The sequence below is a fragment of the Dermacentor silvarum genome, unplaced genomic scaffold (assembly GCF_013339745.2).
Source record: "Dermacentor silvarum isolate Dsil-2018 unplaced genomic scaffold, BIME_Dsil_1.4 Seq1012, whole genome shotgun sequence".
In the NCBI taxonomy this organism is placed as follows: domain Eukaryota; kingdom Metazoa; phylum Arthropoda; class Arachnida; order Ixodida; family Ixodidae; genus Dermacentor; species Dermacentor silvarum.
Genome location: NW_023605447.1, coordinates 112,038 through 133,831, shown reverse-complemented (window position 1 = coordinate 133,831; position 21,794 = coordinate 112,038). Strand labels below are relative to the sequence as shown.

Sequence of the window (21,794 nt, the reverse complement as noted above, 5' to 3'; positions counted from 1 at the left end):
GAGATTCCACTAGTTACTGTTCGAAATGCCAAGTCCTAACTGCACATACCAGCACAGTACACTTTCATGCAAGGTCATCACTGAAAATAGATGGTCATTGTTGGCTTCATCAAACATAACAGTTGCAAGATTATGTTAGTGGACCACATTGAGGGGAAGGTGGCTTAACAGTTAGGAGAAATGCTCTTAGGCATCAGTTAGCATACAGCTCAGTGGCACATGTAATTTTAACAATGGCATGATCCTTACGGAATACTGTACTTAACTGTCTTCCAATATCACCCTTGCCCATCAAAAGTATTTTTACCAGTCAAGAAAAGTATATCAGCCTGCTGCTCAACTTTCAAAGGTGCTGATCTACTGGCAGAGGGTAAAGAAAGGCACAGCGTATGCCAACATTTCTAGAACAGCTGGAGCTTTAGCATTTCTGCATGGTACATCACTGTCAGTGTGAGAACAAATTGGCTGTTAGTAAGAGACGAGCAGATGCCTGTCAGTTGCAATTTCCACAACACCTCTTTATTGCAGATGAGAGGTAAGAATTCTGAACAAATTTGTACCTTCTGTCTCAATGATAACCATACAAGACAGCAGCAAAGACTCCAAACAGATCACTTCAGTTTTTGCATGTACATCTCGCATGTGCAACAGCCATTATAGTCAAAGCATTAAAAACCATCAACTAAAATAAAATTTATAACAGTATGATCCGTGATGTCCGTAGACGATGCAGCAGGACATTCGCAGACAAGCGCTGTATGCTGGCCTCTCCTGAAAAACACACAAAAGTAACAACAAAGATATTGGTAGGTTTCTTTGAAATGCATTCAGGGCAACTAGTGTGGTTATGCATTAACAAAGCACACCCAGGCGCTAAATTAACATGCATTACATAATGCAAACTCAGTGCTAAGTTTCTGTATCTACAGTTTTAAATGCTATAAGCGCTATTTTATAAGTCGTTAATTCTATATATCAAAAGGTAATTTGAGGGTAGCGACCTCAGTATTATATGATTCATTAGTTTTATATATCAAAACGTAATTTGAGGGTAGCGACCTTGTAACATGAGATGAAATTGCCACACTGGACTGATCCATCAGCACGTTTATACACAGACGAAGCTCCTTGGATGATTACGGCGGCTGCTCTAGCTTTCGCTTCAGGGTCTTGCTGCCATTGCCAGCGTGCTGCTGCTTCTCATGCTCGTAGCTCGGGGTTAGCTTTGCGGCATTGCCATTGGGCTGCCACGTCTCGTTCTTGAAGTATAGGATCAGAGTCACCGCGGCAGCGGCATTTGTGCTTATGCTCGCACTCCTCCATACTGCAGTGCTAAGTGTAGCAATAGCAGCGCGGCGCCGGCGCAACCCTTGCGCGCGGTTGATACGAGTGCTGCGTGCGCTCTGCGAATGGTTCTGCGCATGACGTTGTGCGCTTGCACGGAGAGGTGTTTCGGAGCGGCGCCGGCGCAACACCTGTGTGCAGTCGGTATGCACGCTGCGTGCGCGACGGCGAGCTACGGCGACGACGGCGACAATGGACATCGTGAGAGCCTAAGGAGCTTCGCTCCTAAAAACAAAGCTGACGCTGCTACTTTCTGCACTGTAATGAATTCCGGTCAAATCCGCTTCACTGTAATGAATTCTGGACAAATCAACCTCGAAAACCACAAGTGAACTGTGGAAGAGCGAAATTGTCATGCCTTAGCAGACAGCCATGAGTGACATGGAATTCATGCCTCACCATCATGCAAACATGATGCAAGCGTCTTTATCGAGCTGTGATCTCGCTGAAACGCTGTGGATTCTCATGCTGGCATCGTTTGGGTGCAGCGCATGGGCTGATCACACTAGCTCAACAATGCCGATCACCTTGCTCAAGGTCAATACGCTGTGAACACATTGATGTGTCACTGACAGTGTCCTAAATGAGAGGAAAAAAAGAGTGACTTTGGCTCCCACCTCACCGCTACTGCATGAGGCCACAACAGAATGGCAGCAAGCAACCAAGCAAATGCACAAAAGAGAAGGAAAAGTGGGATATGCGGCCGCGCATGGCTTCTGGGTCAGCTAGTAAGCTGCTGCAGGGTGCAAAGCGAGTGGAGGTGACGCTGCCCCATTGCCTTTTGCCTGGTATTTTCTATGTGAAAATTTCGAGATATTATCCAGAGAGCGGTGGAAGAACCTTTCGAGATAAGAGGTGAGAACAGATGGGTTGACACCAGAACCAGGAAAAAATTTTGAAATAGCCCATATTTCGAGATATCAGAGTTAAAGTTAACGAGGGTTTACTGTAGTTATCGCATTTTCTGCCACAGTTAACAGTGATGAGCTAGCTCAGTGGCAGGCCTCAATATACCGGGAAAGCGTGGCCCTGGTGTACCTTCCACTTAGTATGCACAAGAAGATCCTTTTTCTTTCATTCTTTTTCATTCTTCCTTGGTGATTGCCGTCAATAGGGCAGCACCAGCAAGGTGGAAGTGATGTGGGAAAGTGCACCTCAAAGTCTTCACGCAGACAGCGTGCCGTTATCGAGAAAGGAAAGAAAAGTGCACCAGGACGCTCCTTCGATTAAAGAACAAAAACAAAACGTGGGCATCTTGCACTAGTGGTACAAGGCTGGAGTAAACAGCTGGGCTGGTGATCGACCTAGCTTCTTCCAGGTTTAGCTAGGTTTGGCTAAGTTTTGCTGGCAAATGCTAAGTGCTGCTCGGCACGGTATTCCGAATCAGCTCGCTGCCCATACACAGATTCTCGCTTGGCTGCACGACGCGCTTCAAGATGAGCGGCTTCTTCTTCGGGTGTCCAGATCTTCTTTGGTCAGCCCATGTCAAGGCTACACGTACTCGCCAGAGTCAACGAGAGTTCTGCCGCCGTCACGGTGGCTCCGAGCTTTATGCCCCAGGTGACGTCACGGCCAAAGTGCACCTCCACACTTTTCGGGGCGTGGCTGGTCGAAACTTGCCGAGCTGACGCCAGAGGCACCGGCTGCAGTCAGGGACACAGCGCGTGTTCAGAGCGAACGTGTGGAAACAGCAAAATGCGGATGGCATCGGCGACAGCTCTGCGCCTTGCCTCGTTGGTGCTGATACAATCTTTCTCTCTCGCTCTCATTTTCTGTCTCTCTCCGGAGAATAGCGCACGCCATGCGCATGCTCTCCTTAATGTCCCATGTCAAGGCAACATGTGCACTGCACGGAGAGGAGGCGAAGCACACACCGCTCCGCAAGGTGGTTGCTAGGCAACGCTTTCGCTCGGCGAGGGTTTTTTTTTATTCAGCAAACACATTACACCCGGCTTAAACAGCTCAGCTGTTAAAGAAAGGGAGATTTCGACATGAGTGCACTAACAGTATTAACGGACACTTAACTGGAAACTTTGGTAAGGTAACACTCCAATATTTGGAGCATGTGTTTAAAGCTTGGCACATGCATGTGTACCAAGAATCACATCTCACTACTTAGACTAATGACAGCTGACGCTGCTGTTCAGTGCCACAGTGTGCACACAGCCTCCCGACTGGTCTTGTGCCCTTTCGAGCTGTAGGAGCTGCCACGTACTGCCACCAGTGGTGCAGCATCCTTAGTGGGCGCGTGGGTGGCCACATGTGTTCGTGTCAAAGATCCCAAGGTGGAAAGCAGTTCACTGCAACCAAATTCTAGGAGTTTGTTTGCTAACAGAACTTGACCAGACCAGTGGGAAATTTGTATCACTTCAAAATTCATTTGAGTCGTGACCATTTCACTGAGATTATAGTGTATTTCTTTTTATTTATGCTATTCCTTCACTTCTGAAAGTAAACACATGGTAGTCGCACTTCTTCTGTTCTCTGGTTAGTGTCTTTCACTGCGTTAGCTTGCAGCGCTGGTCTAAGATGCAGCTCACAAGGGTATGGAACGTCTTGCTCAAATCATAGGATGTCTTGATAGATGCAATTTCATATGAACGCATACGGTAAAACCTCGTTTTACCGCACCCGCTTAATGTGCAATTCCGGTTTAAATAGAGTCATAATGAGTCCCTCGTTCTGTTGTCATTGAACCCAATGTATTGGCTGACCACTGTAGGCGCTTAACACATGCCAAACAAACAGCGTGTAGTATTGTAGTGTAGATAGTATGTAGGAATGTCATGCACGCAAACTCAAGATGCTCACGGCCTTGTCAAGTTTGAGGACGCCGTCGTTGCTGCAAGACCGCAACGGCGGCAAGTGAAAATCACAGATTTCGTGCTGCCTGCTTGCAAATGAAACTTGTCTTCTCGCGTGTGTTTGAGTAAGAATTAAAGTTTTTTTTGTCCGGTAAGTCAATAGCCACTCATCTGCCTACTTGATCCATGTTCCCTGCCAACTACATATTAACGAGGTTTTACTGAAGTACTGTTTGCAGACATTTACATTAAACTTAAAAAGAAATATTACCAGTGCTTGATACATCTCCAAAATATCCAGACATTGCAGGCTGGTCAGAAAGAGAAACTGGTCACAATTTTAAAAAGGCATAGCCCTTCATCATAATTTGTTAAAGGCCAACTGAAGTAAAATTGCAATCCATTCGTGGTTCAGTAAGGTGTGCTAACTTCATCTAGTTCATGGGTTCTCAAAGTGGGCTCTGCGAGCCATGGATAAATATTTCCTCGTTCTGCACTCGCCAAGTCCGCATCGCCATAGTCATCAGCGGCAATCGTACGTGATAGCAACGCTGGAATGCTTTGGTGCCTAATTGTGCCTTTAAAGAGTTTATTCTTGTGCTTATCACTGCACATAACACCACACTGGCGACTGGCCACGTGCCTTCATAACTGCGCAGTCGCCATCCATGATTGCGTCAATACCCACCCCGGTTACATTTGCAGCGGTTGCGGCATACAGTAGTTTCATTTTGACTCAGTGCGCAGGTCGGCCACGTGCCTTCAAAAAATGTGTAGTCGCCGTTTATGTACACGGCGATAGCAACCGCGGCTTCGTCCCCAGTTGTTGCAACAAACGGCAGTTTCATTTTGTCTTGGTGCGTGCGTCAGCCACCTGCTTTCAGAACTGCAAGGTCACCGTCGATAGTGGCCGTGGTTTCGTCTGCAGAGATTGCGGCAAACAGTAGTTTCGATTTGACTCAGAGCAAAGATGTAGAGGATGAAGTGCACCGTCTACATCGCAATGGACGGACAATTTGTTAGCGACCAGCTCACTGGCCAAAAATGTTCAAGCAGATACTCCTCTAGGAGTTGTCTAAGTATGCGTAAGCATTGTGCCACTTGCTCATTACCACGAAGCCGGGTGTCATTATCAGTGTTATGACACTTTATCCGGCCACTACAGACAGCGCTGCGGCGACAGACTGGTCAGGACGTAGGAGCAAGGTGCATTGATAACGCACGCAAAGAACTGCAGCTGGCAGCGCCATGTGCACTGATGACGTTCCGATCATCATAAGCAGTTATCGCTCTTTAGCTCCTTGTCCATCCATGCCGAACCATTATGAACCGTGATCAAATGACTCCGGCGGCAGCACGGTCCGATCAAATGTACTCTGGCATGGCAGCGCAACGTATCTTAAAATCGATCTGCGAAGCGGACAGACAGTGCCAACTGTTGAAACAGCCGCGCGCTGTTTTCGACGCTTCATTTGTGTTGAAGCGCCAGGTGGCACGAGGATAAAGTCGCTCGCTGCTGCAGGCTCCATCTTGAAAGCGATCGTCTTATGTGAGGGACGGACGGACTGACGCACGGACAGTTTTCTCGTTGGGAAAGCATTGAAATGCTTATGCATTTAAAGATAATGTGCGCACGGTAGTGAAAATCGTGCTTCAGCTGGAGAGGCGCGTCGTGGCCGCTCTGCGAAGGAAGTCACGAGGCCTTCGCCGCTGCGAGCACTAATCAGATACAAGATGACGAGAATTGCAGTTTCCGTACTGCTTTTGTGCAAAATAGAAACAGGATTTGCCGATTCATTCAGTGGGCAAGTGAGCGCTGCAGCTATGCGGATTCGTTAACCTCTTTTGTGCTTTCTGGTGCAGATCTTATCCGCCAGAACGACTGCATGTTCATATGAAGAGCCACAAGCCTCGACAAATCTACTGGACATGCACACGACTTCCCTGCAGCGTTGCCCTGCCTCTGACGCACTGATCTGAAGCTCGGATGCTTTTCTACCGAATCCCTTTCTGCCAGCGGCAGCCTCATCGACGCTATCATCAGGCTTTCATCCGCAGCTACTTAAGAGCGAGTCGACTGCGTGGTCCTTCGGTGGGCATGTGAGTGTGGCAGCTATGCAGATCCGTCAACCTTTATTGTGCTTTCTGGTGCAGGTTAGTCCCATTTCATCATTGTACTCTAAGGACACAAGCGATGTGAACCTGCTGCTGTTTCCATGCTCACGTGTACTTTTTGACATTCCGTGTGAATGCTATGATGTTACCAAGTTGCTGTGTTGGGGGGAGACATTGAGTTGAACTCCGGTCCTCTAAAGGAGGATCCAAGTAAAAACAGTAGCGACTCTGTGGCGCTATTAAAATCCCTTAATGCGAAAATCGACAGAAATCACGCCGAGGTTCTATCGCAACTTAAGGAAATGAGAGAAATTCAATTGAATTTACAAAAGCAAGTAACTGACATTAATAATCGTCTCATCACCGTCGAAGAAAAAATGGCTGTTTCAGAAGGTTGTGCTGGAGTCATTAACTTCAATTTGGTATCAACTGCTGTACGCACTGGTACTGCCATTAATCAACGCTTAGACGAGTTTGAAGACTGATCCCGGTGCGAAAACCTATTCTTTTATGGGCTGGATGACAAACAGTCCGAGTCGTTGGCTGAGTAAGAGAGAATCTTGCACAATCTACTGACATCAACGCTTGAACTTTAGCTCACGGATGAAGCTATTTCTCGTGCTCACAGGTTAGGGAAATATCTGCCAAATAAACGCCACCACATTATCGCCCAGTTTTCGAGCTTTAAGGTGAAGGATTCAATTTTCATGGCTAGATTGAAACTAAAGGCAGCCGGCATCAGTGTTACAGAAGATTATTGCAGTTCCACTCGTACACCTCGTCGGAATTTGGGAAGGCTGACAGTAAATGCTACTTAGTTGTGCTGCAGTCATTAACTCCGATTTAGTACGAAAACAGAAAAATCCTGTTATAAATAACCTCTATTCATTACTCTGCAATATTATTCTAATCAACAGCTTGTAATATGTTGGGTGCCTGGGCACAGGTATATAGAGGGTAACGAGCTTGCCGACAAAATGGCAACTTCCATAGCAACAAAACCTAGCAATTTTTCCATACCCGTTCCTGCCACAGACTTAAAGCCATTCTACGCAAAAAACTCAGAAACTATTGGCAACACTTATGGGATGAACAAACACTGAACAAACTCCATGTAATTAAGCCCCTTTTGGGCAACTGGCCATCATTAACAAAGTCACGACACACTGAAGTTCTCTTTTGCCGCCTTAGAATAGGACATACATATGGTACACATTTATACATTTTAACTGGTGCTAAACCTCCCCTCTGTGGCAGATGTGGGGAAAGGCTGACCGTACTCCACGTCTTACTGGAGTGTCGGGAAGCCGAAACAGAGAAGGAAACATTTCCCTGTAGCATACCACTATCATATCCCTCTTCATCCTATGATGTTTGTTGGTGAAGAACCTCTTTTTAACGCCAAAGAAGCAGTTCTCCGTTTCTTGAACGATGTTGTACTACACGTTATTAGCCCAATAAGTTCGTAGCGCATCCTCTCTCCAGAGGATGCTGCTGTGATAGTTTATTTTTATAGCACGTGCCTCCAGGCCCTTGTGTTTCAAGGGCTTTGTTTAGGCACTTGTGCTTCTGGCCAATTCTTGCCTCTGTTATATTTTGTAAGTCGTATCATTCTCCCTCAATGCATTCTTCATTTTCATAGCACACCTCATTAGCCATTGCCATGATCTTAATACATGTATGTTTTACGCACTTTACAGCGACTATTTTAGGCCCCTTTACAGCCACGCCTCATTTATTTCTCAGAATTCATCGCTCCACTGCAAGCTCACAAACACTGGCATGGCGCTCTTTGGCCATACTTGGCCCTTGCGCCATTAAACACCATACATCATCATCAACTCTGATTTAGTATTAACTGCTGTACGCACCGGAACTATTGCCATTATTCAACGCTTAGATGAGTTTGAAGACCGATCCCGGTGCGAAAACCTATTCTGTTATGAGCTGGATTGGATGACAAACCATCCGAGTAGTGGGCTGAGTCAGAGGTAATCTTGCGCAATCTATTGACGTCAATTCTTGAACTTTAGCTCACGGATGAAGCTATTTCTCGTGCTCACAGGTTAGGGAAACATCTGCCAAATAAACGCTGCTACATTATTGCCCGGTTTTTTAGTTTTAAGGTGAAGGATTCAATTTTCACGGCTAGATCGAAACTTAAGGCAGCCGGCATCAGTGTTACGGAGGATTATTGCATTTCCACTCGTTTATCTCGGAATAATCTGTCGGGATTTGGGAAGGCTAAAAGTACGCACTACTCCATTATATACAATAAGCTTTATAAGAACAATAAATGTTATAGGTACATGTCGTCCACGGATAGTGTTTGCGAAGTTGATGTTTGTGTGGTTCCATCATTTCGCAACCGTGAAAGCACCTCCCATGGTCATAGTTCCTCTCCGTCATAGCAATCACGAAAACGCATTCCTTCTTGCAGAATTTCACTTCTTTTTTCGAACATACGTGGCGTTGTCAACAAGCGTGATGATATATCATCATTTACTGACACGTGTAAAGCTGATGTCATCATACTAACGGAAAACTCATTATCTTTAAAAATATGCAACGCTGAAATATTTGAATGTGAAAAGGATTTTAATTGTTACCAATGTGACCGCAGTGATAGAGCAGGAGGTGGCGTTTTAATCACTGTGTTTGATATTTTTCACTCCTTTCACATTCGTATCGCTAGCAGTTAAGAATTATTGTGCACATGTATTAGTATCAGTCACCGTGAAATGATCTTTTCTGCCTGTTACCGCTCACCAACCACACATTTATCTTTTTGTTCTCAGCTTTATGACGTATTGAATAGCATTTTACTCAGGTACCTCACTCACTGATATTTTTAATGGGTGACTTTAATTTACCTAAAATAATGTGGTATGGCATGTATCCAATACACTCTGTTACTTCTGGTTTAGGAGAGGATTTTGTGAATCTATATGACTTTAACTTTGCACAACTAATAAGTGAGCCAGCCCGAACGACATCTACAAGTGCCCACATACTTGACCTCGTCCTCACTAATTTCCCCGGTGTTGTTACCTCCCTCAACATGTTGCGTGGCCTAAGTGAACAGTGTTTCATAAACGTTATGCTAGAGGGCAACATCAAGCGAGTTCCAAAGAAACGAAAATATATACGGGATTGTTGTAAAGCTGATTTCATTTAGATTAACGAGGAATTATCACATTTCATTGATGACTATAGCTGCCTAATTTTTCTGAACGAACCATTGAGTATAATTGGTCTTGGTTTAAAAATAAAGTGAACTACCTGATTAATAAATTTGTGCCATTGAGTATTATTCCTTGCGAACATCATTCGGCATAGTTCAATACTTCCTCAAAACGCCTTCTTAATAAAAAAAGTGCATGTTTCGCAAAGCTAAGCGATCAACAACTCCGAGTTGTGGAATAAGTACCACCTCGCATTTTTGGCATTTAAGACATGTGAAGCGAAGGATTTTTTTTTCGATAAAACTCTCCCATCATTACTTATAGAAAATCCTAAAAAGTTTTGGAACATAAATGATGGTTCTAAGGACAGTACAATCTCGTTAAACAATGACGCTGTCTTTATTCCACTTTCTCAATACTGTTTCATGTTAAACGAAATGTTCGTCATATCTTTTTCGCAAGTGTCAGCTGTTTCCCAAGTGTCTTCTGCATATTGTAGAATGGATTACCCACCGATGGATCCTGTGCTTACAGATTATTTTCGTGTGTTGCACTTAATGAAAAACTTGAAATTGTCTTCGTCATGCGAAATGGACGGTATCAACTCAAAATGTTTGAAAAAAAATTGCCCGCCACTCCACCCTGTGAAGGTGGTTGGAAAGCGAAGCTTTTTACGCCACCCTCACGGTGACTGCGGCGCACTTGATATTTCACACACTACAACGTAACTTTACCCACGGCCTTTATTATTATTTACTTCACAACAACGTTCACTACTGCTTTATGATCGGTGTGATATACACTCAAATTTTCAGTTTTCATTGTAGTTACATTCTTTGCCAAGGTTAAATCAATGCACGTTCTGCGAATGCACGTTCTGCCGTCTTTACTTTCCGTGGGCTACCCATAGTGGGGTAGTCTAGAAAATCAACCGAAGCAGTTACTAGGCTGGAAGGGTTTCGAATGACGTCAACCCTCTTTCAAGCAGCTGCATAAGCTTTGCAACAGCTGCAATCTAATCTTACGGACCGCGCCGAGCCTGTTTCCGTTGTTTGCCCGCAGCCCTTATCATCCATCATGTTGGCTCACACTTTGAAGCTTGTTTTGTGTTTTTCTTGCGAAAACGAGTGCTTAGTTGTACGCTGAATGCCTGAATTCAAGTAAGCTATACTGCTATACCTGCAATCGTTAGCGGTTCATCGGGATCGTTTTTTTATTACAATGACGGACACGACAGAACCCTTGGCTGGTAGAGGTACAAAGCTTCGCTTTAAAACACTGCAATGTACTCCTCTATTATATTCACAGAACTTTTTTCCCAGTCTATCGCTTCTACCCAGTTACCTGGCGATTGGAAGGTGGGCAAGGTGGTACCGCTTTTCAAGTCTGGTGACATCAATTCACCATATAATTACAGACCTATATCATTAACTAGCATTCCTTGCAAACTATTAGAACATATTGACAGGTATACATGTTTATCTTTCCCCGGTGGCCTCTTTCCACGGGCTAACAAATGTTAAACGTTATCGCTCGGTGCAGGACGCGCCTGTATCAGAAGTTTCTAGAATGTTATCGATGCTTCTTTCTGTTGCCTGTTTTCACCGACGCTTATGTTATCTGTTTGTATCACCGACGCGAATTGTCTAGAACTTTCTGGAAGACACTGCGGGTACCAGGGATTAATATGGAACATTCGATGACTCATGTATAAAAGCCGGCGCGTTTCACCGCAGATGAGATTTTCGACGATCGCCGACTGTGTTCGCCGCTATCGTTGTGCTTTGAGTGTAGCTTGCTTTTGTGGGCACAGGTTCACCCAATAAAGAATCAGTTTCCTCATACACAGTTTTACGACTGTTTTCTTCAGCGTCACTATTACATGACATCTGGTGGAGGTGCTTTTGTGTCCATGCAGCGGACGCCCCCGAAAAGCCGTGATCCAAGCCCGAACCCCAAAGAGAGTACCAACGTTGTCGCGGAGCCATCGAGCTAGGCTCAGGCTACAAAACCAACCCCCGGAGTACGGACTTCTTCCCGAGAAGACCAGGAAGTGCACGGCCACGACGACCGCACCAACCATGACAGCCTCAGTGCCGCCTACACTGATCGTGTTACAGCACCCCCGAGAGCCACCAACGTTCCGCGGATCAACATTTGAGGATCCGGAAAGCTGGCTGGAGACGTAAGAAAGGGTTGCTGTATTTAACAACTGGAACAGCGACGACAAGCTGCGCCATGTCTTCTTCTCTTTGGAAGATGCTGCCAGGACGTGGTTCGAGAATCGGGAGTCGACCTTGACAACATGGGACCTGTTCCGCCACGGCTTCCTGCAGACCTTTACAAGCGTTGTGCGCAAGGAAAGGGCCGTAGTTCTCCTAGAAGCCCGGTTACAGCTGCCCAACGAGAACATCATGATTTTCACGGAGGAGAGGACTCGCCTGTTCAAGCATGCCGACCCCGACATGCCAGAAGAGAAAAAAGTCTTGTCGAGATGCGTGAAAGTGCATCAGCTGCCTCGTTGTCGGTGCCTTTGACGTGCCGGATATCCGTTGTGAACTCCGATATATAAGCCAGTTGACGAATTTCACGTGCGACGTACTTGGAAGAGTTTGTACGGAAGACATACACGAGAGGCTTATGATCCGTGAGAACATAAAATGGCTGGCCCTCCAAGAAGTGTCGGAAGTGCTGGATGGTGGTGTAGATGGCGAGCAGCTCGCGGCCAAAAACGCTGTAGCGAGTCTCGGCAGATTGGAGCTTTCGAGAGAAAAAACCCAGTGGGCCCCACTCGGAGTTGATTTTCTGCTGGAGAACAGCGCCGATGGCCACACTGGAAGCATCCACCATGATGCGGGTTGGTACGTTAGTTCTCGGGTGGATGAGAATTACCGCATCGGCGACGGCTTGTTTAGCAGCCCTGAAAGCAGCTTCAGCTTCGGGAGACCAGGAAATTGCGGATGAGGAGCCCTTGGTCGTGCGAAGAAGGTCAGTCAGGGGCTGTAGAAGCTCAGCGCAGTGCGGAATAAAACGTCGCGAGAAATTCACTAGGCCGAGGAACTCACGCAGCTGGGTGTAGGTAGTGGGTGCTGGGAAGTCTTTCACGGCCTGGACGTGAGAGGGCAAAGGACGAATTCCCAGTGCCGAGATGTGGTGTCCCAGGAACTCGAGCTCGGAAGACCCAAATACGCATTTCTGGGGGTTTACAACCAGGCCAAATTGTTGAAGGCGTTGAAAGAGTTCCCGGAGGTGACGCTCGTGATCTAGTGGATTTCGATCGCGACGAGGATGTCGTCGATGTAGGCAAATACAGCCGGGAGGCCACGCGTTACCTCGGCGATGAATCGCTGGAACGTTTGAGCTGCGTTGCGTAACCCAAAGGGCATGCGCACATACTCAAACAGGCCGAAGGGTGTAGTAATGGCTGTCTTCGGGATATCGGCAGGCTCAACGGGGATTTGGTGATAGGCCTTGACAAGGTCCACTTTACTAAAGATATTGCATCCTTCCAAATGGCCTGTGAAATCTTGGATGTGTGGAAGGGGATAGCTATCGTGGACCGTGTGAGCGTTGAGCGCCCGGTAGTCACCGCACGGATGCCAGTCACCCGGTTCTTTCTTGGGCACCAGATGCAGTGGGGAGGCCCAACTGCTGGAGGAAGGGCGAATAATACCTAGCTGGAGCATGTGCTCGAATTCCCGTTTAGCAATGGCCAGACGCTCACCGAAGAGGCGGCGTGGACGAGCTGCGACGGGTGGACCACGCGTGACAATATGGTGGGTGACGCTGTGCTTGGGTGGCTGATTTAAATTGCAGGGCCTCGTCACTTCAGGGAAATCTTCGAGGATTCGAGCGTACGGGCATGAAGGGATCAGCATGCGGATGCCAGTGGGAGCGACAGCCGACAGAACGCCAGCGATGGAGAGGCGCGTCTTGCTGTCAATCAGGCGATGGCGGCGCATGCTGACGTCGAGGTCGAAATGGGTCAGGAAGTCGGAGCCGAGGATAGGCTGATGAACGTCGGCCACGATGAAGACCCACCGGAACGTGCGCCGCAGGCCAAGGTCGAGAGTGAGGGACCGCAGACCATACGTGGCGATGGAGGTAGAGTTTGCCGCGCGGAGCGTAGGTCCAGGTGACTTAGAAACGCGGTCACGCTTGGAGGACGGCAGTACACTGACCTCGGCACCCGTGTCTACAAGGAACCGCAGGCCGGAAATGCGATCCGTGACTATGAAAAGGCGGCCGGGTTGTAAGGCGAGGTCACATGCCGCCGTCAGTGATCTCGCGGTGTTTCCCGACCATTCACATGGGGTCTTGCACCGACGGGCGCGGTGCTGGAAAGTGCGATGGTACCAGCAGATAGGCGAGCGTCGAGGACTGCGCGAGCGGCGACTGGTCGGGGAAGAGGGACGGCGGCTGGGACATGAGGTAGAGCCGCGCTGGTCATGGGAGGACGTCCGAAGGGCGTCGATGGAAACGGCGAGCTGGTCGATCCGAGACTCTAAGCGGGCTATGATTGAGGACTGTGGCGTTGAAGAGAGGGCGGCGACTGAAGGAGAAGTCGCGTCGTGGACTCGATCAGCGAGCTGGGCGAGGCGGTCGAGGGTCAAGTCCTCTGTAGCAGCCAAGACAAGGCGGGTGGACTGTGGTAAGCGCTGCAAGAAGAGCTCCCTCAACAGCGCACCGTTCGGGTCGACCTTGCTTGTGCCCAGGAGCTGTCGCATGCTGTTGAGCAGCTGGGAAGGGCGGCGATCTCCAAGGTCGGATGTGAGCAGGTGCTGGAGGCGCGCGCTCTCGGACGCCGTGGTGCGTTCTAAAATACTCTGCTTCAGTTGCTGGTACGGGGCATCACTCAAAGGTGCAGCGATAACGTCTGCCACTTCTTGAGCTACCTCAGGAGACAGGTTGCAAAGTAAGTGGCGAAACCGCAAAATCTCCGAGGTGATGTGTTGCAGATCGAAGATGGCTTCGACCTGGGCGAACCAAACCTGCGGGTTATTGCGGCAGAACGTGGGCAGGTGGAGCTGTAGAGCTGCGACGTCCCGTGGGCGCGAGGTAGCGTCAGGCGAGGGGTTGCCTGAGGGCGGGAGGTTGCTGGGGACGGTCATCTCTTAGGCCGGAGTCACCACTGTCGAGAACCGAGGGGTCGCAGCGGAGCGCCAGAACAAGGAGACCAGCTCGGCAGGCGTTTAGAACCGACTGGCGCGTGCCATGCTTGCGCCGTTAGCACGCGCCACCCAACTTTATTGTCGTCGTCATTCGCAGCCTGCCCCAAAGCGCTGGCCAAGAGCGCCGACCTAAGCGTCCCCGCTTAGCAGCGTCGGTGGACGCTACAGTCTGTTTCTTGATGAGGGGTGTCAAGCAAGCGCTCTTCGCGGGATTGATACGCAACCCGCACAAGACTGTTGCTGAATTTATTTCTGAGGCCACAACCATTGAGAAGACGCTCGACATGCGGATAAGGCAATATAACCGCCCAACGCTGGCCGCCAACAACATCGGCGTTCAAGCACTTGGCAGCGACGACCTGCGCGAGACCATCAGAGCGGCCGTTCGCGAGGAACTGCAGAAGTTCTTCCCCAAGTCGCAGCCTCAAGTAGCATATATCACCCACATCGTCAAAGAAGAAGTTCAGCGCTCATTTGGAGTTCCCAATGTGCAGCCGCAATCGCCGCAACCCCAACCAGAAGCGCTGACCTACGCCGCCGTCGCCGGTCGTCAAGACCCCCCTCCGCGCTCGCGCCAGGGCCCCGTAATGCCTCGTTCCGACGTCCACCACCGCCGCCGCCAGCACGACCGTTCGTCGTCTAGCGCAGCTACCCGAGAAAGACAGACATTTGGCGTGCCCCCGACCACCGCCCGCTCTGCTATCACTGCGGGGAAGCTGGTCAAGTCTACCGCCGATGCCCATACCGCGAGATGGGCCTACGAGGGTTCGCCGTCAAAGCGCCACGTCCACAGCTTGGCGAGCGGCCACGTGACATCACCGACCACCTCGCCGGAGCCCAGTGGCAACCATGATGACCCTCACCCTCGCCGTCACCAGGACGCTACCTGTCACCACAGCGCCGACCATACACTTCCAGCCAGGGGCGGGTGCGTGAGCCCCGATCCGGGAAATTAAAAGCAGCAACCAATGGAGGTGCGGTTGCTGTACGACGCAATGCCAAAGACCCTCCGCCGCCATCGAAGATTATTCGCGAATCATAACAACGAGATATCAGCACGCCGCCTGGAAAGAGCCTTCACAACACTTCACCGCCGAAAGAAGACCTGCCCACGCGACGTAGCAGCAGCGGAGCAAGCCGACGCAGCTGTGATCCGACGCCATGACTTAACCGCAACGCGAGACGACGGTCTACCGATCTAGACATGCTAATCGATGGTCACAATGTCACCGCTCTCGTCGACACTGGAGCCGCCTATTCCGTCTTCAGTGGCCCGTTCGCCGCCAAGAAGAAGAAGGTGAAAACAGCCTGGCAAGGACCCGATATCCGGACAGCGAAAGGCCACCTAACAACGCCGGCTGGAATCTGCACAGCACGAGTCACGGTTAACAACCGCACTTACCCAGCGAGCTTCATAATCCTGCCGCAATGCTCCAGGGATATCATCCTAGGCATGGACTTTCTAAACCAACACGCTGCAGTCATCGACTTAAGGTCCAAGTCGATACCACCGGATACAAACATCAGTTACCATGCCTTAAACGTGCTTGAAGAACAAGTCACTGTTCCGCCTCGCTCCAGCGTAATGATTTCCGTCGGTACCAAAGTGCCTGCAGACATGGAGGGCATCGTCGAGGGCGATCATCACTTACTGCTCAACTGTGAAATTTGCATCGCTAGAGGCACAGCTCAGCTACGTGAAGGGAAAGCAAGAGTGATGCTCACGAACTTCAGCCACGAATACAAGCACATCAACAAAGGCACCATGGTCGCCTACATCGACGAAATAGTACAAGCCAGCAGTGCTTTCACCTTCACGGATTCCAGCGCACCTGCAACGACAACTGTAGTACCTGAACCAGCTTTTGACGTCAATCAGAACTTTCCCATGCATAAGAAAGACAGCTAAATGCCCCGCTCCTGCGATACAAAGACTGTTTCTCGTCGTCATCAAAAATTGGACAAACCCCTGTCACCAAGCACTGCATCATAACCGACGAATATGCCCGCCCACTCCGTCAGAGCCCGTACTGAGTCTCAGCGCGTGAACGCGAGGCCACATGGCAACAAGTCGACGAAATGCTACACGACGACATAAGCCAGTCGTCCAAGAGTCTGTGGGTGTCCCCCGTGGTGTTAGTGAAGAAGGATGGTACCCTACGTTTCTGCGTTGATTACCGTCACCTCAACAAAATCACGAAGAAGGATGTATACCCATTCCCAAGGCTTGACGACGCCTTGGATCGACTGTACAACGCAAAGTATTTTTCGTCGATGGACCTCAAAACTGGCTACTGGCAAATTGAAGTTGACGAGAGGGACCGGGAGGAGTCTGCCTTTATAACACCAGACGGACTGTTCGAGTTCAAGGTCATGCCGTTTGGTCTTTGCTCGGCGCCTGCCACTTTCCAACGCGTCATCGATACAGCACTGGCAGGCTTGAAGTGGCAGACTTGCCTCGTCTATTTGGACGACGTCGTTGTGTTTGCCTCAAGCTTCGAGGAACACCTCCGGCGCCTTGAAACAGTTCTTCAAGCAATCAAGACCTCCGGACTCACGTTGAAGCCAGAAAAGTTCCGCTTCACATACGAGGAGCTCTTGTTCTTGGGCGACGTCATAAACAAGTCTGGAATGTGCCCTGACCCACAGAAAACGGCGGCCATCACTGACTTTCCTCTGCCCGCCGACAAGAAGGCAGTGCGTAGATTTCTTGGACTGTGTGCCTATTACAGGCGCTTCGTCAAAGACTTCTCACGGATCAACGAGCCGCTGACGTACCTCACGAAGGCTGACGTCGAGTTCAAGTGGGAAACACCGCAAGTCGAAGCATTTGAAGAACTGAAGTGATGCCTGCAATCACTGCCAATACTTGCGCATTTCGACGAAAACGCCGATACCGAAGTCCACACCGACGCAAGCAGCGTAGGACTCGGCGCCGTGCTTGTGCAGAGGACTGACGAACTAGAAAGGGTTGTAAGTTGCACTACCCGGTCGCTATCGAAGGCGGAAGCAAATTATTCTACAACAGAAAAAGAGTGCCTCGCCATCATCTGGGCTACATCAAAGTTTCGCCCCTACCTCTATGGCAGGCCCTTCAAAGTTGTGAGCGACCACGACACCTTGTGTTGGCTAGCTAACTTCAAGGATCCTTCAGGTCGTCTCGCACGATGGAGTCTGAGACTTCAAGCATTCGACATCACCGCCGTTTACAAGTCCGGGCGAAAGCACTCAGACGCCAACTGCTTGTCTCGCGCCCCCGTCGAACTGCCGCCACAGGATGACAATACTGTCTTGGGACCCATCAGTGCTGACGAATTCGCTGAAAAACAGCGAGCCGACCCGGAACTAAGAAGCCTTGTAGACTACCTGGAAGGCAAGACCGTCATTGTGCCCAAGGTGTTCAGGCGAGGATTGGCGTCGTTTTTCTTGCAAAACGACATTCTTTTAAAGACAAACTTCTCGCCTCTTCGAGCCAACTACCTCCTCGTGGTACCCTCAGCATTGCGTCCAGAAGTTCTGCAAGCTCTCCATGACGACCCAACGGCTGGACACCTCAGTTTTTCCCGCACGCTCGCAAGGATACAAGAAAAATACTACTGGCCTCGCCTCTCTGCCGACGTCGCCCATTACGTAAGGACATGCCAAGACTGTATGTGACGGAAAACACCGCCGACAAGGCCAGCCGGACTTCTACAGCCGATCGAACCACCTCGCCGACCGTTCCAGCAGATCGGGATGGACTTATTGGGGCCTTTTCCGACGTCGACGTCCGGGGATAAAAGAAGCGTTGTAGTTACGGACTACCTCACCCACTACGCCGAAACAAAAGCCTTGCCCAAAGGCAGTGCCGCAGAGGTAGCCTGATTCTTCGTTGAGAACATCCTTCTGCGTCACGGTGCCCCAGAAGTCCTCATCACCGACAGAGGTACAGCCTTTACGGCAGAACTCAAGCCATCCTGCGATACAGCCAGACAAGCCATCGCCGGACCACCGCCTACCACCCGCAGACGAATGGCCTCACCGAGCGCCTAAATAGGACCATCACTGACATGCTGCCAATGTACGTTGACATCGAACACAAGACGTGGGATGCCATCCTTCTGTACGTCACCTTCGCATAAACACGGCCGTGCAAGAAACAACGCACATGGCGCTGTTCCACCTGGTCTACGGTAGGAACCCGGCAACGACGCTTGACGCCATGCTACCGGACGTCACCGACGAAGAAAATCTCGACGTTGCCACCTATTTTCAGCGTGCCGAAGAAGGTTGACAGCTCGCCTTCCTGCGCATCAAGAACCAGCAGAGGACCCACAGCCGACACTACAATCTTCGACGCCACTACGTCGAGTACCAGCCCGGCGACTGTGTTTGGGTCTGGACTCCGATACGCCGACGAGGACTTGGCGAGAAACTGTTACGTCGCTAACTCGGACAATATAAGATCATCCGACGTATTGGCGCACTGGACTATAAGGTCGTGCCAGACGGCATTTCGCAATCACAGCGGCGCCGCGCACGACCTGAAGTCATCCACGTGGTGCGTCTTAAGCCTTTCTATGCCCGCTGACAAACTTAGGTACTTTGTTATTTTCTTTTCTTTATTAGGTGTGGTTTTGTTTTCTCTTTCACATTTGTTTATAGCATTGGGACGATGCTTTTTAAGGGGAGGATATTGACACGTATACATGTTTATGTTTCACTGGTGGCCGCTTTCCACCGGCTAACAAACGTTAAATGTTATCGCTCGGCGCAGGAAGCGCCTGTATCGGAAGTTTCTAGAACGTTATCGATGCTTCTTTCCGTTGCCTGTTTTCACCAACGCTTATGTTATCTGATTTTATGACCGACGCGATTTGTCTAGAACTTTCTGGAAGGCACTGCGGGTGCCAGGGATTAATCTGAAACATTCGATGACTCATGTATAAAAGCTGGCGCGTTTCACCGCCGATGAGATTTTCGACGATCGCCGACTGCGTTCGCCACTATCGTTGTGCTTTGAGTGTAGCTTGCTTTTGTGGGCACAGGTTCGCCCAATAAAGAACCAGTTTCGTCATACAATTGTACGACTGTTTTCTTTAGCGTCACTACTACGTGACAATATTATTTACTCATGTTTAGGTCATTTCCTCGAGTCCAATGTATTCTTTACGACAAAACAGCATGGGTTTCGTAATTAATTTTCGTGTGAGACACAACTAATTTGCTTGACCAATGAACTTTTCGCTGAACTTGACAATCGGTGTTTTGTCGACTGTATATTCTTGGATTGTCATAAAGCATTTGACCTTGTCTCTCACTCTGTGCTTCGTTTAAAGCTAAAAAAATCCGATCCTAACATTTTTGCATGGATTGACAATTTTCTTTCCAATAGAATGCAATTTGTTACAGCTAACAATTTTGATTGCTCTTACTGTCCACTTATCTCCTGTATGCCGCCGGGTTCGGCCCATGACCCACTTTTATTTTTAGTCTACATTAACGACCTGGCTGATGTAGTTGAATCATCCATCAGGCTATATGCTGACGACTGCGTAATTTATTGCATAATATCTTGCACTGATCTTGTAGCAGTTCAATCTGACCTCGACGCTATAACTGGTGTAACGCATGGCAAATATATTTCAACGTTAAAAAGTGCAAAGTAATGAGAATCTCCCGAAAAGCTTCTACTTGTAACCCTCCTCTTTACCACATTGATGGCTCTGTACTAGACGAGGTTACCACGTATAAATATTTGTTACGGGCCGCCTCCTTGCATAAGGAAGAAGACGACGATCGCTGAGGGATGCTGCGCGTGTTCAGCCATCTTGGCAATCTCTGCGAACAGTCCCCATTTATAAATCTTGTCCCGCTTCTATCTATTTGACACCCCGTCGTCACACATTGGTGGAGGTGCGGAGTATTCTCGGCAGACGACGGAGCTCCGAAGCGGTCGGCGCTGCGGTGCGACCACCATGGCACACCAACCAGAATCTCCTTCTGCGCCGCAGACACCGATTGTAGCAGTCCAACCCCGAGACCCTGGAACGTTCAACGGGACCAATGGTATCGATGTTGAGGAATGGCTTACGCTATACGAACGGGTGAGCGATTCCAGCCACTGGGACCTGACAGTCATGCTAGCCAATGTGGTGTTTTATCTTAGTGGAACGGCGAAGTTGTGGTATGACAATCACGAGGTCGACTTTGGGAGCTGGGATACGTTCAAACAAAAGCTCCGTGACCTGTTCGGTAGGGCCTCCAGTCGAAAAATCGCTGCGAAGCAACAGTTGTCGACCCGCGCCCAGACGTCCACGGAATCGTACTTGTCGTACGTACAAGATGTACTGGCGCTGTGCCGTAAAGCTGGCAGTAACATGCCAGAGTCTGACAAGGTTGGCCACGTACTGAAAGGGATAGCGGACGACGCATTCAATTTGCTGATGTGCAGAAATTGAGCTACCATCGATGCCATGATCGAGGAGTCTCAGCGCTTCGAGCAGGCTAAGAGCCGCCGTATTGAACGACCATTCGCCCGGCTTCCCAACACCGCTGCAACGTCTTCGTGTGAAGAGCGACCGCAATCAAACCTTTCGCCGCATTCGGCCGAATTGACGAGGATTGTCCGCCGCGAAATCGAGGCAATGGCTCCCGCTAGCCTCTTTACCAGCTCTAACGTCGGCGACTCAAACGCACCAGCAGTTTCACTCGTTCAAGCCATCGTGCGAAATGAACTCGCGAATCTCGGGGTTCACGCTGCTTGCGCCGTTGTCAGCGCACCTACTTCCGGGGCCCCAACATCGTTCCCTCGGTATCCACGGTTCGCTCCACGATCTCGGAACCCTGCTGATTGGCGAACTGCAGACGATCGGCCTATCAGCTTTATCTGCCACTGTGTCGGGCACGTTGCTCGCTACTGTAACAACCGCTGGTCGTTCCCGCAACGTACTCCATCCTTTGGCCATGCTCACTGCCTTGATCGCAGCCCTTTTGAGACAGTATCTGCGGCACACCCTTACAATCCTGACGCTGCCACGACATGGTCCAGCCGCTCACCGTCACCTAGAGGTCACCAGTCACGTTCGCAATCGTACCGCCGTCCGTCCTCCCGCTCCCCGCCCCCTCGCCGCGCCCCGTCGCCGAGCAACCGTGGCTCCTTCACTCCGGAAAACTAAACGATGCAGCGCCCGGAG

At 49.6% G+C, this 21,794-nt stretch overlaps 1 protein-coding gene across 1 annotated transcript in view; it reads right to left on the bottom strand.

The window, feature by feature from the left end:
• Positions 1 to 508: 508 nt before the first annotated feature.
• The window catches only part of LOC119434343 (E3 ubiquitin-protein ligase DTX4), a 62,279-nt gene continuing 40,993 nt past the window's right edge, over positions 509 to 21,794 (bottom strand). The window contains exon 13 of the mRNA XM_049659452.1: positions 509 to 771. The gene's annotated coding sequence lies outside the window, so the exon portion shown is untranslated. The remainder of the gene's footprint in view (positions 772 to 21,794) is intronic.